Source organism: Balaenoptera borealis (genome assembly GCF_965194805.1).
Source record: "Balaenoptera borealis genome assembly, chromosome: 5".
Lineage (NCBI taxonomy): Eukaryota > Metazoa > Chordata > Mammalia > Artiodactyla > Balaenopteridae > Balaenoptera > Balaenoptera borealis.
Window position 1 is genome coordinate 79382265 of NC_138862.1, and position 13684 is coordinate 79395948.

Here is a 13684-nt window from a genome sequence, read left to right on the forward strand (position 1 = left end):
ATTAGATATCTCATAGCACAATAATGACACATCTTTAGATTAAGTTTCCAAATCTATCTTCCCACTCTAAGGTCTTTTCTTCTCAGAGATTGCTGGACAGGGAACGAGCATAAACATGTGAGCCTGTGCTCAGATATTTCTTACCCACTTCAGGAAAAGGCTGTGAGGTGGTCATAAGAATATAAACTTAATTGTTAATGAAGAACCTCATTCCCCCATAAAGAAAAGGAAATGGGTGGTGGTGGAGGCCTCTGTGCTCCTCAGTCTCAGGGAAGCTGAGTTTATATGTATCGGGTTTATCAGTCTTTTCTTCACCTCACATGCTATACTTGGAGATGATGAGATAAAGCACAATGCTGTAGCCTTCAGTGGTAAAGCCAGGCCACTGTTATAAAGCATAATTGTCTGGTAATCCGGCTTGGAGCTACCAAAGATACATAAACTACATAAAATTATTTTGTAAAAACCACTGTTTGCAGGTCTCTGAGATACCAGTCAAGTCGACATCCTCTAATGTCTTCAGATGGTGTCCATGGCATCAGAAAAAAGGATCTGGAGAGGTAGAATTACCACAGTGAGGCCTCATCAATTTATATCTTTCTTGGATTTTTAAAAAATAATATGGAGCTTTAAAATATGAGGGGAGATAGTATATTCCAGTACTGCCATATCTTAATGTTCCAAGTCAAAAAAACAAAACAAAAATGGAATCATTAATGAGTAAAACAAAACAAAGACTTCTCTTCAACTGTCCACCAACATCCAGCTTATGTGGGAAACTGCTTTGTATTGGAACATCTCATAAATATTTTCATAAGTTCAAGGGCTCTAAACACGTTAAGTACATTCCAGAAATGAGAGTGGCACCTGTTGTTATCAAAATATTAAGCTCGTGGTTTTCTTTTCCTGCCATTCCTGTGGGAGTCTTTATTTCTTCTCAGTTAGGTCTCACCCCTAGCACCAAGCACCTGTTAATGACTATTTAGATGGACTCACAGTTTTCTGGGACATCTTAGGACCACCTGGCCCCAGCACCTACCGCTTTCCAGTGGAGGCCATTCTCTACAAACCACCCTGTGAAAGGAGTGTGCAGCAGCGTTGTGAGTGGGCACGTCAGTCCCCAGCTCAGGACTGGGTGTCCTCCTCTTTAAGACTGAGGGGCTTGATCCAGAATACTTCCAAGGACCCTTCCCACATTGCAGTATTGGACAGAGGAAAGGTGAAACATGTAGCCTTTTACAAAGGGCTCTGCCATCAATACCATCCATGCCCCTCCTGGTGTCTACCTTGCCCTCCTTCCTGCTTTTTAGATCTGAGTCAAATCTGTCCTGATTCTTGTAGGACAAGAGATACAGTGGCTGGCAATTTTTACATTCATAGCCCTTCTCCTTTTCTGCCTTTCCCCTCCCTCTTCTTCACCCCCAGGATTTCCTCACTTATTATCCCCACATTCAAGGCAGCAATATAAGGCAGGAAGTCTAATGAAATGTTTGAACCCAATGACCCAACACATGGACAAAAAGTGAGTAAGTACTTAATTCCTACATGATGATAATTTATCCAACTCAGCAGGCCAATCTCTCTCTATCCATGAAACATGGCACTTCTGAAGTATCTACCATAGGAGGTCATGAAAGGGAGTGGGAAACACTAGGGTTGATCCTTTTGGGGTCTGAGGTAGGACAAGCTATGTATCTTCCTCAAGGAATGAAGGCCTCATGGAATATTTTCTAACAGAACCCGAGGGAACTTGGAATCCAAATCCTTCATCTGTGAATTGAATTGCTGGCACAAGAGAAGGGAAATAGCTTGTCTGCTAAAAATCCCTCAGCAAGTTAGGGGGAGAATTAAGATAAGAATTCACATGCTCTGCCCACTACACCAAACTGCCTTCATCATCTTCTGGTTCTTTTACTCTCTCATGGGCTGGGCTTTGAGCCACAGGAACTCATGGTAGGATCAGTGGGAAAATGGTGTGACTGACCCCACATGGGCAGTGAGTGACTCGTACCCCTTGTTAATCCCACCCTCAGAAACAAAATGATCATTTGGTCTTTCCTGAGGGCTCCAAGGAAGGACATGAAGAATTAGCACAGTGCAATGGGACTGGTTTTCACATTAGAGATGGAGATGCCTCAGGGCAGCATCTGGAGCAAGCAGGATGACACTCAGCAATGCTCCAGAGTCCCAACTCCATATTTTAACCAGAGCTGTTTCACTTTAGCCATCTTATATACCAACTTCCAACTCACAGTTCATGTGAACGGAGACCACACTATGGAGGACCACCGATGTGCTAGAAATGTGTTGGGACTTGGAGAGAGAGGATATGGATTTAAGCAATGATTTCTCCAGTTTGCTTTTCGTGAGAATGAAGGCAAGACATTTCATATTTCTGGACCTAAATTTCATCTTATGTTAGACGGATTAACAACCTATATGGGCTAAATAATCAAAAAGACACTGTACAGTAAATGTGGTTTTTGTGCAGTGAAGCACTTCCAAATCATGACTGTTACCACAGGACACTGCTACAGACAGGCCCAGCAGCTTTATAAAGAAGGGATGTGAGAGGAGAGGTTGACCCTAGTGGCTCTAGTGACTTATGACTGGTGTGATTTTACCCTGATAGGACACATGACTTTCTAGCCCCCATCCTGACAGCGTTTAGGTCAGTCATTGGCAATGAGGTATTTGCACTGAGGACAGATAGATAGAGGGATCACAGAGAAATGTAACACTGTGTATGTTTGTTGTCTGTTGCCTGAGATTCCCGGTCCTGAGTCATCACTGTGTCTATAAGGCAGAAAGGAAGACAGAATGAGGGAATGCATTTGCAGAAACGTTTACCTTTTAAACATTTAACATTTACCTGCCTTCTTTTCCAGGCATATGCCATGACATCTGCCCTACACACCCTGGGTTCCAACCAGGCTGAACTATTTCCAGTTCCTTAATATATCTACATAAATGCCACCTCTGGAAAGCCTCCTCTGACCTCTCCAGGAGGGGACTGGAGCACCTTCCTCTATGAATCCATAAAGTTTTGTTCATTGTATTAGTCATATACCCCTGTTATCTGTTTAGGTATCTGTTTCCTACATTAGAAGTCCCTTGTGGGATGGGGAACAGTAAGAACTGTGATCCCCTTGATTTTAAACTGCAGCATCCTGTACTCAGCAGGGGCTTAACAATTGTTGTTTGAATAAAGAAGTGATACAATTTGATGAATAAATAAGTTTTAAAAACTGATACAAATTAATACATAATTAGCTGTAATTTTCTCAATTTGGGGCTAGACTTTAATAAAAATTCCAACATAGAAACCAGTTCCAGTATAGGATTTAGTTTGCTGGATAGGTCACCAGGCAGAATACCAAGTAGCTGAGCTTTGGTGGGACAAGGATAGATGCCTCTCAATTTCTTTAGTTTTCCAATATTGTCCCCTGTTGTCCATTTTCTCTTCTCATCTGTCTCTTCTTACTCAGCTGCTATCCCTGGCTTTCCCCAGACTCTCATATGCCTTTTTAAATTAAAGGAAAAATCATCATGACCACTGCAATCTCTGGATGGAACTAATGGCATGTTGTTTCTTTTCTTGGAGCCTCCTAGCATTGGTCCCTGGAGCACCTGGGGACAGGCTTAGACCCATCACTTTCAAAGGCAGTACTGCGTCTGCATGTGATCCCTCCCTGTTAATACTGCTTCTCCAACTACCCACTCTTTTTAAGGTAGATAGATGGAGATGGGGATGGAAAAGGTGTGGGTAAGAGCATGGTATGGACAAGGATCTGAGATATAGATAAAAACATAGAAGTCATCAGGTAGAGTGGTTAAAAGTATGGGTTCCAGAACTAGATCAGATTAGAATCTGAATTCTGCCACTTGTGAGCTGGTTTGACCCTAGGTAACTTACTTAACATCTTTGTGCCTCGGTTTTCTCATCTGTGAAAATGAGAATAATGATTACTTCATAGGGTTGTTGTATAAATTAAGTGAACGCTAAGAGAATTACAGAACTTACATGTCTGGCACTTAGTAAATACTCAACAATGGAAACCAATAAAATATAACATAGGCCATTATAATATGATAGGATAAACTATGACATGATACAGTACAGTACAATACAACAGATTATATTTTCCAAAGATGGCCACAACAGTATCTCTTGCACATATGCTATTGTAGAACCTTGCCACAACCCCATCAAAAGGTGGAGTCTATGTCCCTTGCCCTTGAACCTGGGTGAGTCTTTGTGACTATCTATCTTAACCAACAGTGTACAGTGGAAGTGACACTGTATGTGACTTCTAAAACCAGGTCATAAAAATGCATGCATTTCTACCTTGTTCTCTTGGGATATTCACTCTCACAACTCAACCACCATGCTATAAGGAAGCCCAAGTAGTGTGTGGAGGTAACCACATGGGGAGAAACCATGATCCCTGATGCACAGCTCTAGCCAAGCTCCCAGCACCAACCTGCCAACCAATAGTCACATATCTTGAAAGTGAATGTTCCACCCCCAAGTCAAGCCACCCAGCCATATTTCACAGAACAGAGATAAACCATCCTCATGGAGCAGTACCAAAATTATAGATTTGTGAGCAAAATAAACAATACTATGTTTGGGGTAGTTTATCATGTACCAATAGATGACTGATGCAGATATAGAAATAGATAAAATTATCTGTATTTTTATGAACTGATATTCACCCTTTCTGGGAAAAGGGGGTGTTTGTTTTGTGCACATCATTTGTTTCAACAAAAACATAGTTTTTTCTAAAAGGTTGTTATAGGTTATAAGAAATTTTCACAAACAAGAGTCAATGTGTTCATCACACACAAATAAGTATACATGACAAATGATAGTTCCATGTTACCAACTGAGTAACCATATCTTAAGAAAGTAAATCAGTCAAGGTCACACAGCTACTCAGAGGCAAATCAAAAATCATGAAACCACATCTTTTTACCCCAAATCCAGAGCTGTTTCCATTATATCATGCTGACAATCTGGACAAAGAGGTTTGACGACTTGATCCAACTATTGGCTCAGTTACAATCCCTGTGGCCTGAGCAAGGCCCTCTATGAGCCTTGGAGTCCTTGAGAAAATGAAGTGTTTAGATCAAAAGACCTCTAAAACCCCACACAGCTTGAATATTCTCAGAGAGTAGAAATCCTCCTACACCTGTTAGAGCCTTTCATTACCTCTTATTCCTTCCAGATTGGATTCTTCTCTTGATATCCTACCTGCCTCCTCTGTCCTTGACTCACACATCCACCAGATTCCACAAGCAAATTCACGTTTGTGTTAAATCCCTGTGCACAAGAAGTCTTACTTCACCCTCTCCTATGGTAGGCAGGTTTCTAAGATGGCCCCTAGTGATCCCTGCCTCCTGGTATTCACAGCCTTGCATAATCTCCTCACTCTGAGTGTGGTCTGATCCCAGTCACTTACTTCTAACCAACAGAATGTGGTATATGTGATGGGATATCACTTTCACAATTAGGTTTCACATGATTACGACTTATATCTGGTGAGCAGGCTCTACCTTTTGCCTTCTCAGATTCCATGCTTTGATGTAATGAGCTGCCATGTTGGAGAGCTGCACATGACCAGGAGCTGACAGCAGTCCCCAGCCAACAGCCAGCTAGAAACTAAGGCTCTCAGTTCAACAACCCAGGAGAAACTGAACCGCTGACAACAACCAGCTGGGCTTGGAAGCAGATCATTCCCCAATCGAGCCTTCAGATGAGACTGTAGACTCTGAGGCCAATACACTTATTGCAGACTTGGGAGACACTGTGAACTGATGGTCCAACTAAGCTGTGTCCAGATTCCTGGCCCACAAAAAGAATGTGAGAGTGTGTGCTGTTTTTAAGCTGCTAGATTTTTAAGCAATCTGTTGCACAGCAATAGAGAACTAATACTTTTTACTATGCATTAATAATAAGGGAGATCCTCTGAATATCACTGAAAGGAGAAACTCACTAAAAACATGAAAGCCTTGTCTCCACCCACACCACCCAGCATCTCTATCTCAGGGGATCCAAAACAAGACACAGTCTTGTTACATTTTCAATCATACCAACAGAATCACAGTCCTAAGAAACCCAGTCAGACCCTGAAGGAAAGGGATGGTGGAGTTATACTGCATCATATGAAATGCAAACAGCAGTTAGGCCTGAGGCATGAAAAGGAAAATATACTATTAGAATAGATCCAGGTCAATGTGGACACTCTGTTTAGAGTTTCTCAAGAAGGTGATAAATATCATTTAAAAGCTGCCTTATAACTCTAATACCATAGACACTGTGAGTGGAAGGAATGAGTAAGATCTGGCCTCATTTACAAATGGGGACCTGAGCCTTAGAGGAATTGACTGACTTTACACAACTGGTTAATTGCAGAACTGGGAGCAGAATCCATTTCTGTTAGCTCAACTCAGTTCTGTTTCCAACGTAAATGCAAAAAAAAAAGATTCATTTCAAGCAAAATAGCAATTCACGTATTTCATTCTTAATAAATGTGACTTGCAGGTATCTTACATAAAAGGATACTAGGAGAAAAATTCATAGTACATGCATATGTGTATGATGACATCTCACATATATGTAAGTATTCAGATGCATAAATAGCTAAATGACAATTTCTAATTGCTTAGTTTTAAAAGCAGATTAGCAGAGAAATCAATGTTGGAAGGAAATGAAAAATATCCTGTGCAAAAGGTGACAGGTTTATAATGTACTACTTCCTCCCAAAATCAGTTACAAATGTCAATATTTACCCTAGATGAGTGAGAGAATGATGTGCCTATCATAAAATATATTATGTTTAACATGATATTGCATCTGAAAACTGGAATGAGTTTGAAAAATATTTGTATAGCACTTCATAATTTACAAAGCACTTTAATGCACAGTATGTCATTTACTTCTCACAAAACCATATATGGTAAGCAGAGGAGGTATTCATATCGTGGATGAAGAAAATGAGGTTCAGAGAGATAAAGCAACTAAAATTCATACTTCCTAACATGGCAGAGCTGGAATTGGAATGCTAGTTTTCTAAATCTAAATGCTTAGTCTAAGAATTAGAGATGCAAATCGTTCTCAATTAAAAACAAAAATCTTCCAGATTCTGTCAATTTACTGTGTAACCAGGGGGAAATACTTCTGAGTTTGGGTTTCCTCCTCTAGAAAATGAAGACATTAGGCTAGTGTCCGCTACTGACACTAGAGCGAGCCTTCGGAGAATACAGCTGTAGAGGTGAGACAAAGGAGGGAAAGGACGCTGCTTATAGAACATTTGACTGACAAATCAATGTTTGCTTTAAAGGGTTCTCAAAGTACGGTCCCAACATCAGCACCATCTGGGAACTTCTTAGAAATACAAACTCTTGAGAATCACGGCAGATCTACTGCAACAGAAATTCAGAGAGTGGAGGCCAGCACTCTTCTCAACAAACCTGCCAGGGCATCCAGAAGAAGAGTAACTTGACCATAGCTGTCCACGCTTTAGTCTCTGTGCCGGTGATAAACAATGAGAATAAACTATACCAAGAGTCCAATACTAGGCTTATTAAATTGTGACAAGTTGATAATCTATGAATCATGATTTTTGTTTTTAAAGTGAACCTTATTTGGTTATCAGAGGGATTACCCTATAATCCACAGAAATAGATGTTGATGATTCATGCGTATGTCAGATGAAAGGTTATTTGCTCTAGCTTTGGCTTTAGAATCCATGCATTAGAAGCCACTAAAATAATCAAAAGAACTGGACAGAAGCTGAGGAACAGCTAGACCCACACTCTTTGGCATATTGTAAGAACGATTTCCGCTTTATGTAAGACAGATAATCTGTTCAGAGTTGTATAGTGATGACAGACCAAATTTATAAATCAATCTTTTTTTTTACATAAAAGCAACAACTTGGACAATTTTAAAATAGGCATGAGCATTTAATTCCCAATAATAAGATCTGCTACTGCAAATGGTGCTAACTATATACCAAACACTGTTTTAAGTGCTTTACACATGGTAACTCATTTATTCCTCATTACAATCCTATGAGGTGGATACTGTAACTATCTTCATTACAGAGGTGAAAAAACTGAGGTACAAAAAGCTCAAGTGACTGATCCCAGGTCACACAGAAAATGGTAGAGTTGGGATTTGAACTCAAGGCAGTCTGGTCCAAGAATCTATGATTTTAATCACTACAGTATACAGCATTTTGAATAATCTTAAATTCTAGGAGGCTGGTTCCAAATCATCCTGAACACCATGAATCTGGGTTCACATTATCTTGAAAAACATGAACTTGGCCCTTCAATTTGCAGACACTTTCCTCTGGTTGCACATAATGACTCCCAGAAACTTCAAACCAGTCGTACAGAAAAATCGTCTATAGTGAAATAATAAAAGGACAGAAAGAAAAATCAATATATACATATTTTTTCTTTTATACAGGGCAAAAGCCATACCAGCTCAAAGCTAAAAACACCATGAGAGATCATCTCATTCCTCAAGTCCAGTTTACAGATATTGAAACAGACCCAAAGAGAGGTAGTGATATCTTGGCCAGTCATGGAAATTCTGGACCTTGTAAGACATCTTAAATAATTGTTTCCAGAGGTCTAACCAAGTGGTCCAACTTGTTTTTAAGAGATGACATGTTTTTGCAAGGTTGAGGAAGTAGTCTCTTTCTGCTTCACCCTCACACTGTTTCACCTATAGCCCTTCTCAGTGTTCATCTGAGTTCTATTCATATTCGTAAAGACCATCTTCCAAGGTCATTGAAGGTTATTGTCAGTAACAATTCTTTAAAAATCACACATCTATACTAGCTATTATAGCAAACAGCACAAAACCATTATTGAGGCTGTGTAGTTTGTCTTAGACACAGAAATAGTCAATTTGGGGGCCTGGAATAGGACCAAGGTCTGTCTTTCCTTCCAAGTTTTATTATCAGGGAACAGAAAACTCCAAACCCTGTGACCAAGAATGAGAGTACCACAAAATCTTAGCATCATTCAAACCAATTCTCCCATCTGTTGCCTGAATTCTTTCCCGGCATTATTGCCAAAATTCATTTGATAATGATGATGGTGGTGAGAGCGACAGTAATAACAGTGTCATTCTGTGCTAGATAGTGTATCCACACATTATACACACACCCATTATTTCATGTGGTCCTCATGTAAACTCTGAGATGTATTATTAACTCAGGTTAATAACCGAGGTTTTAGAGAGTTTAAATAACTCACTTGGTAAATGCCAGAGTATCATTTCAACCAGCTCCAATGAAGGCAAACTTGCCATTTTCTGAGGCAGCCTGCATTGAACAACTGTCCTTATTGGTAGAAAGGTACTGTCCTTATACTGTATTGCCGATTCCCTTTCTTGGCTTCTAAATATTAGGCTTTATTCTGCTCTCTGGAGCTGCACAGAAGTCTGTTCCTATCTGCAGAGATTCCTATCCAAGTAAGGATGGAAGGCACAGACAGCTTCCACGACATCCAGGCTGAGTTCTACCTCTTCCTCTTCCAGAAGCATTCTATATGTGCTTCTTCCTTAGGATGTACACTCTGTGCTGTAATCGTCAGTTTGTATTCTCCCAATAGACTGTGAGCTTCTTTAAGGCGGAGGCCATGCACAATTTTATCTATGTATTCCAGGCACACTGCTCGATATAGAGCTTTATTTGTTAAACTTTTAAGTGAGATATAATTTACATACCACTAAATCCACTCTTTAAAAATGTACAGTGTTCCTTAATATATTTATATCACTATGTAATTCCAGACTATTTTGATCATTCCCAAAATAACTATTGTCCCCACTGGTAGTCACTCCCTATTCTCCCCGCTCCTCAGTCACTGGTGGCCACCAATCTTTCTATATATATATATATTAGCCTATTCGTATAAACAGAATCATGCTACATGAAGTTTTTTGTGTCTGGCTTCTTTCATACAGCACAATTTTCAACATTCATATATGTTATAGCATGTACCAGTATTTAATTTATGATTAAATAACATTCAATTTTACGGACATACTACATTTTGTTTATTCATTCTTCGAATGATGGATGTTTAGGTTGTTTCCACTTTCTGGCTATTATGAATAATGCTGCTATGCACATTTACTGACAGGTTTTTGTGTGGATACATGTTTTAATCCTTTTGGATATATAATTAGGAATACAGTTGCTTGATCATATGATAACTCTATGTCTAATCTTTTGAGGAACTGCTAGACTTTTTCTAAAGTGGCTGTACCATTTTACAATCAACCAGCAACGTATAACAATTCCAATTTCACTACATTATTGCCAACATGTGTTACTGTCTGTCTTTTGTATTATAACCATCTTAGTGTGGGTAAAGTGGTATCTCATTGTAGTTTTGATTTGATTATTTCCTGGATGACTAATAATGTCAAGCATCTTTTCCTATGCATATTAGCTTCATGTATATCTTTGGAGAAATGCCTATTAAGATCCTTTGTCCATTTTTTAATTGGATTATTTGTCTTCTTAGTGAGTTGTAAGAGTCTTAATATATTCTAGATACAAATCTCTTATCAGATATATGATTTGCAAATGAATTCTCCCAGTCCATGGGTTGTTTATTCACTTCCTTGATGGTATCATTTGAAGCACAAAAGTGTTTAATTTTGAAAAAGTCTAATTTATCAAAATTTTTTTAGCCGTTTGTACTTTTGGTATCACTGACTAATCCAAGGTCATGAAGATTGCTCCTATGCTTTCCTCTAAGAGTTTTATAGCTTTACTCCTGATATTTATGTCTTTGATCCACCTTAAGTTAATTTTTGTATATGATATGAGGGAGGTGTCCAACTTCATTCTTTCACATGTAGATATCCAGTTGTCCCAGCATTATTTGTTGAAAAAACTATTCTTTCCCCATTGAATATCTTGGTACCCCTGTCAAAAATCAATTGCTATAAATGTAATGGTTTATTCCTGGACTCTCAATTCCATTCCATCATCTTATATGTATACTTTATGCCAGTACCACACTGCTTGATTCCTGTAGCTTTGTATTAAGTTTTGAAATGGGGTAAACCTCTGCATTTTTTTTCCTTCAAAATTGTTTTGGCTATTCTGTGTCCCTTGAATTTACATATGAATTTTATATGTCACCTGCCAACCTCTACAAAGAAGATAACTGTAAAATTCTGACAGGAATTAAATCTGCAGATCAATTTGGGGATCATGCCACCTTAACAATATTGTATCTTCCAAGCAAAGAACCCGAATATCTTTCCACCTATTTGGGTCTTCTTTAATATCACTCAACAATTCAACAGAGATTTTATGTTCAGTTATAATCAGTGAACAAAAGAAAACACTAAATGAGTGAACAAACCAATCAATGAATAAGAGAGCTCTTAGTAAAACACACACAATGGCCACCTTCTCAATTCGCTTTTCCCTTTTCAAAAAGCCACCCTTTACTAGTCCCAGTTTTCAAGCTACATTTCTGTCTTTTCCTCACATTTTTGTTTCTTGGTTTTTGCTTTTTTTTTTTAAAATAAATTAAGGGCAGACGCACCCACTAAGCAACTTGAGGCAGAGACAGCAGCACATGCATGGCAGGTTTCCATGAAGATTTTCCTTTCTTTTTTTTCAGAATGGATATTTATTTATTTATTGGTCCCCTCACAGCATGTGGGATCTTAGTTCCCCAACCAGGGATCGAACCTGTGCCCCCTGCAGTGGAAGCAAAGAGTCCTAACCACTGGACCACCAGGGAATTCTCACATTTTTGGTAATAAATTTTATAGTTTCTTTCTCTTTTTTCCATTGATATGATGCAGTGTGGTGGAGAGGTGATGGCTGAATGATGCACCTCCATTCACACCTTTCCTTCAGAAGGTACTCCAGGAAACTTGTTCTAACACAGCTGCCAGCACACCACCCTGAACCTCCCTCTTTTTTTTCCCCATGCGCTGGTTGTGAGGTCTCATCTACAAGTAGACTTCCCTATAAACAAAGTAAAGCAACATAATTTTTAGCTATGCTAGGCTGGCTGATGAGAAAAGAGCCCTACAATTAGGATTACATAGAATATTATGTCATCCAGGATGCTATTTGTAAAATCTGTTCCCTGGCTTTGACTGCCTTGGTAAGGATCAATTTAACATCGGCCATTTAGGAAATAAAACAGTACTCTGTGTAGGTTGGGTGGCAGAGAGAGCCAAGAAGACTCCTTACTGCACCTCTAGCAGTACCTGAGAAATAACATTTTCCAGTGTTTTCATATAAGTAGTACAATATCAAGATGGAATTCAAAACAGTTCAAGACAACTTACAAATGATTCGGGTAATAGGCTTACATGTCTCACTACTAGTACTTCAAGCTTTCTGAAACACCACATTTCTTAAAAGGAACAAATAAATATTCTCTTTAGCCCACTTTAATTCTTTTATTTTACTTACACAAGCAGAATATGTTACTTTAATGGATCCACTGTTTACCATCAATATAAGCAAAGAATCCATTTAGAATTAAATTATCTCTTTAAAATAAGTATGAAGTTTACATATTTTTAAGGATGTTCACAGGGACATATAGATAGAAAGTTTATTTCCATTTAAAAAGCACAAGTTAGGTTAAGGCAATTAATTAGTTGTGAAATAGCTTATAATTGGCATACACTTATATCATTTCAAATATCGTGTCAGGAGGTATCAGAAATAATGTGGTAAAGGAAGGAGATGAACCATAGAGTCTCAAGCAAAAGTCATATGATAATTCTGCAGACTTTTGCTTTTATTCCGAAAAAAAGGAAGCATATATCAGCTTATCAGTCAGGTAACTTTTTGTCTCCTATCATTGAATCCAAAGAATTGATTGTGTTGATCTTTGTTTTAGGCAACACTGAGTAACATGAAGGTCTTCTCTTTTCAGCAGTTCCTTAGAGGATGCAGAAAAGAACTTGATATTTATTTTTATATCAACCCAATAATAAGAGAATAGTTATAATATTGAATTATAACCCCAGATAATATCATCTTTTCAACCAAGTGCATTGCCTTCAAGTGATATAAGGCAGTGCAGGGGTAAAGGTAGAAATTTTAGCTGATTCAGCAGCTACCATTAAGTTGTCCTTATAAAACTCATTTGCCTCAGCTGTACTATTTTTTATTGGTGCAAATACCTGTTAATTATGGAAAAATCAGAAAGCAGTTATAACTATGTCATATACTAACTCGATATCAATTCCGGAGTGGGTTCTCTAGCAGATTTCTAGGGTGTGAATCCTTACATCATTATTAGATTTGATGGCAATATTTACTTATTTATTCAGTACATATGAATTTGTATGTCTCTTGTTTGCCAGGAAATGAAAAGATAATCTTGCCTCAAGGACTTCATACTCTGGTATTTAACACAATTATATTTTTACTGTTCAAGCTTAAGGCATTATGCACTTTTATACTGTCTCTGTAAGGTATACTCCGTGAGGTACAATTACTAGAATTTTTACTTTATATTTGAGTAATTTGTGATTTAGAACAACAAAACATAATCCAGTTCCATTCTGTGGTCTTGAACCCCAATATGACAGCACAGATTAGGTGCATGTTTGGGTGAGGGCCTGGGACCTCAGAGAGGTCAAATTCTAAAATTCACAAGT

At 38.5% G+C, this 13684-nt stretch overlaps 1 protein-coding gene and 1 long non-coding RNA gene across 11 annotated transcripts in view; one reads left to right on the forward strand and one right to left on the reverse strand.

Moving 5' to 3' along the window:
• Window positions 1-8283, forward strand: part of LOC309629385 — a 30504-nt gene extending 22221 nt beyond the window's left edge. For 2 of the 3 annotated variants that reach the window (XR_014245034.1, XR_014245035.1), the window contains 3 exons: window positions 1426-1526; window positions 5575-5866; window positions 7347-8283. This is a non-coding gene — a long non-coding RNA (uncharacterized lncRNA). The remainder of the gene's footprint in view (window positions 1-1425; window positions 1527-5574; window positions 5867-7346) is intronic. The other variant, XR_014245036.1, reaches the window with a different exon arrangement.
• Window positions 1-13684, reverse strand: part of LPP (LIM domain containing preferred translocation partner in lipoma) — a 694560-nt gene that overhangs the window by 339542 nt on the left and 341334 nt on the right. The window lies entirely within an intron of this gene.